The sequence below is a fragment of the Olea europaea genome, unplaced genomic scaffold (genome assembly GCF_002742605.1).
Source record: "Olea europaea var. sylvestris unplaced genomic scaffold, O_europaea_v1 scaffold2235, whole genome shotgun sequence".
Classification (NCBI taxonomy): domain Eukaryota; kingdom Viridiplantae; phylum Streptophyta; class Magnoliopsida; order Lamiales; family Oleaceae; genus Olea; species Olea europaea.
In genome coordinates this window covers 75,845-81,615 of record NW_019240387.1, presented here as the reverse complement: position 1 = coordinate 81,615, position 5,771 = coordinate 75,845, and the positions used below count along the sequence as shown (strand labels likewise).

Below are 5,771 nucleotides of genomic sequence, written 5' to 3'. Positions count from 1 at the left end.
ATTTAAGACCAGTTAGAAAAAAATTGGGCATGGAAATAAGAAGGGATAGAATAAATGGAAAGTTATTTCTAACACAAAAATCTTATGTTGATAAGGTAGTTAAAAGATTTTCCCTTCATGATGGTAAGCCTGTTAGTCTGCCTTTGTCTGCCAGTATGAAATTATCTATATTAATCAATCACCTAAAACTGAAGATGAATATAGAAGAATGATGAATGTCCGATATTCTAATGCTGTTGGATCTGTAATGTATGTTATGGTATGCTATAGACTTGATATTGCTTATACTGTGTGCATTGGCAATGCATGAAAATTTTGATTAAATATCTGAAAGGAACAAGTCAGCTAGGTCTAATGTTCAAAACTAATAAAAATGGACTTACATTAAAAGGTTATGTGAATTCAAATTTTGCTAGAAATCGAGATAATAGAAAATCCACAACTGCATATTTTTATGTCATTAATGATACATGCATCAGCTGGAAATCGCAACTTCAAAAATTGGTTGCATTGTCTTCAACTGAGACTGAATACATTGCTGCAACTGAAGCAGTTAAGGAGGGATTATGGTTGAAGGGTTTACTTGGAGAATTAGGTCTTATAGAAAATTAGGTGGAGCTGTGTTCTGACAACCAAAGTGCAATTTTCTTAAGTAAAAATTCTATTTTGCATGATAGATCCAAGCATATAGATGTAAAGTTCCACTTTATTAGAGATATCATTGATATGGGAGATATTAAATTGATCAAGATTTCTACTAAGGTAAATCTTTTAGATGTTGGAACCAAGATAATCCCTATTAGTAAGTTTGCTGATTCTTTAAGATTGATTAATCTTGAAGAATACTAACTTTGTGTCTTTGTACAGGTGATTAGAGCAAATGATGTTTAGACTAAGTTTTGAATTCACTTATAAACCGTCGCAAAATGTAGCAAAAGGTGGAGATTGTAGAAGATGGTTTGCTGAATTTTTGTGAGGCCCAGCAGCTTAATATGGATCTGGACATGTGTTTTGTCCTCATGCCCAAATTGATTGTAGCCCAATATGGTGACCTAGTAAGTGGAAGAATTTGGAATGAAGGATTAACTCAAGTAAGTAATTTTAAAGACAGTAAAACATTAGATTGCACAATAAAAGAAGTTAATATGAATAGTATTATAATTGTAAATTGAGAAGGTAATTTGTGGAAAAAATGAAGTGAAGTAGAGTTTACATAAATATTTTAAAAATAATAATAAAAAAAAAATTGGACCCTTTTCAAACTAATAATAATAATAATAACAACAACTCTAACTCTTCTCTTTCTTTAGAAAATTCAAAAATCCTTGTTCAGCGCCTTAAGTCATATATTTGTGTGTTTTGACCAATTAAATATTCTAATATTTGACGAGTGACATAATGCAAATCACGATTAGGCTAGCGTTGTGATTGTTTCTTGCATTATGAAACTCCTCAATATTAGAACCTTTATTCGGCCAAGATTCAAGATTCTATGACTCAAGGGTCTACCAAAAATTTCGGAGTCATTACAAATAACTTAAACATAAAATCTTATTGTTACAACATGAGAAGAATATATTGATGATTGTGATAAAGGTTGCATTTACTGTTTACTATTACCTAATGCCGCAACTTAATCCAATAACAAAGATTGTTGAATTTATTGTTAAGTATTTTGACATTGAAATATATAATGATACACTACAGATCATTGGAAAAATTAAAGAGAAAAAGAGAAGTGATTCACCCCTCTCAAGTGTTTGGATTGTGCTTCGTGCTCTGTGAAAAAAATGTAGTTAGAGTTTTTATATGGAGAATAGGATCGTTACAAAAAAAAATAACAAATTAAATAAAATTTGACACTGTGCCAATGTGATTGTTTGGCTCAAATGATCAAAGCTGGGGGCCCACGAGCTCAAGACGAGCCAACCCATGAAAAATCTTTGGAGCTCAACTTGGAGTTTGATGGAATTTCAATGGATCAAGATATTAGTATTTAGCATATTTGCTCAATTGTGTAAAATCGAATCCTCACTCGATCCCAAGTCGCAATCACCAACTTCTGTCTTTGAAAACCCAACAATAAAAAGTATTGCATTTGAGAGTTAATTAACAATGTCATAACATAACAGAACTATGGCTGAATGAACATACACATGAGAAGATCCATGAAAGAAAAATAGACGTTTGACTTCTTCATCTATTCGAATTTTTGTGAAGAATTCCTAACCTAATTTTGCATCTTCATCTATCAAAATGCAAACTAATTATGTAAAATTTGACTAATTATGTAAAATCAATATTGTTCCCATAGTTGTAATTTGATTAAAGTGTCATTCTAACATAAGTCGAATCTAGAACTGATGAATCGATTGAGTTGGCTCCACCCTTAGATGCCCAAGCTCAACTCGTGTACAAAAACCTTGCTTGGCTTGATCATTTGGTTTGATGGCCTCATAAGTCGAGTTGACTCATTTTCAAAAGTAAAATAAAATTGAAACCCTTATTTATTATTATTATTTTTTTTGGGGGTTTTCAATTGACTAATTTTAATGTACACACAAATAAGATATTACTTGCATGAATTTTTTCGAAAAATTAGAAAAAAATAAATAAATGTAAACAATACTTACAAATTGTGAAATCAGATCATAAAAATCTCAAACCATTTGAGTTCACTTCATCTTGGACTAAAGATCTATATGTTTTCAAACTTTTAAATACATTAAGTTCTCTATGCAACATGCAATGCGTGGAACAAATTTTTACGAAGTTCAATGAGCCAAATAGATTTTGAATCAATCCTACATCTAGTTTCTAGATATGAATTCAGATCAAACATTTTAGCCTGATTGTTGACTTGAACAAATTGTCTGCATTTATGACCTCTCGAAAAATTCTGAAGAGTGGACTTTAAGAAGTGATAAAGAATGATTTCAAAAAAATTTGGAAGTTCGTGAATGTAACCAATTTGTTCAAGTCCATAATCAAGTTAAAAAGTTCAATATGTATACCTAAAGATAGAATTGGTATATATCGAAGAAATATGTAGAATGATATAATTATACTAGAATTAGACAAAATTAACTCAAGTAAGTAATTTTAAAGACAGTAAAACATTAGATTGCACAATAAAAGAAGTTAATATGAATAGTATTATAATTGTAAATTGAGAAGGTAATTTGTGGAAAAAATGAAGTGAAGTAGAGTTTACATAAATATTTTAAAAATAATAATAAAAAAAAAATTGGACCCTTTTCAAACTAATAATAATAATAATAACAACAACTCTAACTCTTCTCTTTCTTTAGAAAATTCAAAAATCCTTGTTCAGCGCCTTAAGTCATATATTTGTGTGTTTTGACCAATTAAATATTCTAATATTTGACGAGTGACATAATGCAAATCACGATTAGGCTAGCGTTGTGATTGTTTCTTGCATTATGAAACTCCTCAATATTAGAACCTTTATTCGGCCAAGATTCAAGATTCTATGACTCAAGGGTCTACCAAAAATTTCGGAGTCATTACAAATACTTATAATAATAATAATAATAATAATAATAATAATAATAATAATAATAATAATAATAATAATAATAATAATAATAATTCTTGCATAATAATAATAACAACAATTCTAACTCTTCTCTTTCTTTAGAAAATACAAAAATCCTTGTTCAGCACCTTAAGTAATATATTTGTGTGTTTTGACCAATTAAATATTCTAATATTTGACGAGTGACATAATGCAAATCACGATTAGGCTAGCGTTGTGATTGTTTCTTGCATTATGAAACTCCTCAATATTAGAACCTTTATTTGGCCAAGATTCAAGAATCTATGACTCAAGGGTCTACCAAAAATTCTTGGAGTCATTACAAATACTTAAACATAAAATCTTATTGTTACAACATGAGAAGAATATATTGATGATTGTGATAAAGGTTGCATTTACTGTTTACTATTACCTAATGCCGCAACTTAATCCAATAACAAAGATTGTTGAATTTATTGTTAAGTATTTTGACATTGAAATATATAATGATACACTACAGATCATTGGAAAAATTAAAGAGAAAAAGAGAAGTGATTCACCCCTCTCAAGTGTTTGGATTGTGCTTCGTGCTCTGTGAAAAAAATGTAGTTAGAGTTTTTATATGGAGAATAGGATCGTTACAAAAAAAAATAACAAATTAAATAAAATTTGACACTGTGCCAATGTGATTGTTTGGCTCAAATGATCAAAGCTGGGGGCCCACGAGCTCAAGACGAGCCAACCCATGAAAAATCTTTGGAGCTCAACTTGGTAAGAGACTCATCTCAAAAACGAGTTCAAGACATTCCTAGGTTGATCAGAGCACGCGAATGGCTCTGTCCATTTGCTACATCTAATTGAATCTGATAAAGCGAAGAAAAAAATTTAGCATAACACAAAATTTTTTTGGGTACTATTCCTTTTATTCTATTACATTTATTTTTCCTTTTATTCTATTATATTTATTTTTTGTTCACTATTTATTTGCTTTTTTACTAAGTTTGTGTTTGGTTCCCATTTTTAAGAGTGGATTGTTCAAATGATCACTGAACTTTGCAAAAATTTTCTAAAGGGTCACTGATCTTTAAAAATCACCTAAATGGTCACTGAACTTTGCAAAAAGTTTCTCAGGGATCATTAAGCTTTGCAAAGTTAAGTGACTATTTAGGTGATTTTTAAAATTCAGTGATCTCTCGAAACTTTTTTGCAAATATTAGTGACCATTTGAGCAATTTACTCCATTTTTAAAATTCATTCTTCTTCAAATTTGTTTTAAATATATATTTCAAACATTCACAATTTTTATTAACTTTTTTAAGTATACATTTTACCAACTTTTATCAAAATCTACAAATAATCTAATTTTAACTAAATCAAAAAGGGCCTAAATCATTTGTATGTTTACCTAGTAAAACACGTGAGACTCACGTGCATATTTTTGATGAATTTAGTGAGTTTTGGACAACGGTGCTATTAAAGCAATAAGTCAAGGACTTAAAACGAAGAAGGACTTGTTTAAAATAAAACCAACTAAAGCTGCCAGCTAAAAAATTAGGCATGTTTGATCCACGATCTTTCATTCTTAAATAGTATTATTTCAGTTACATATTTTTCAATAAAATAATATTACACACAAATTTAATTTTTTATTATTTTTAATAATAATTTTTATCAATATACTATTTAAAAATGTATATTTATGAAAATAACGTGCCTCATTCTAAATTTATCGAAAAAGGAGAAAGTCACAATGAATTTTGGGTTGAAAATACAAATTGTAAAAGGAGACGGACAAGACGCATCCTTGGACCTGACGTCTTCTTTATAATTTATAAAATAGACGATTGGGAGAACTGATACGAGAGAGAGAATTGAAGAAACAATAGGGAAATTGAATGCAAGAAAAAGGAAGTCTCTTTTCTCTACGGAATCGATTACCGAAACTTGTTTCTTTTCTGTATCAACTTCCTGGACAAACTACACCTTTATTGAATTTCTACGATTTTTTTTGCTTTTTTCATTATTTGTATCATATTGAGGAAAATCTGAACTTGTAATACATTATTACTTTGTGTGGTGGTGAAATTTGGCTTCAAAGGAACCATTCTTTTGTGGTCGCAGGTAAATTATCTTCATTCTACTTTAACATCGGCAAACGATGCTTGTTTTTTCTTTCTATAATTTGCGTTGTTTTTTTTTTTTTTTTTTTTTTTTGGGGGGGGGGGGGGGGTTT

The 5,771-nt window shown here is 29.6% G+C and overlaps 1 protein-coding gene across 5 annotated transcripts in view; it reads left to right on the top strand.

The window, feature by feature from the left end:
* Nucleotides 1-5,322: 5,322 nt before the first annotated feature.
* LOC111380953 (autophagy-related protein 9-like) overlaps nucleotides 5,323-5,771 on the top strand; it is a 14,825-nt gene continuing 14,376 nt past the window's right edge. For 2 of the 5 annotated variants that reach the window (XM_023004633.1, XM_023004632.1), the window contains exon 1: nucleotides 5,323-5,659. The gene's annotated coding sequence lies outside the window, so the exon portion shown is untranslated. The remainder of the gene's footprint in view (nucleotides 5,660-5,771) is intronic. The other 3 variants (XM_023004631.1, XM_023004629.1, XM_023004630.1) reach the window with 2 other exon arrangements.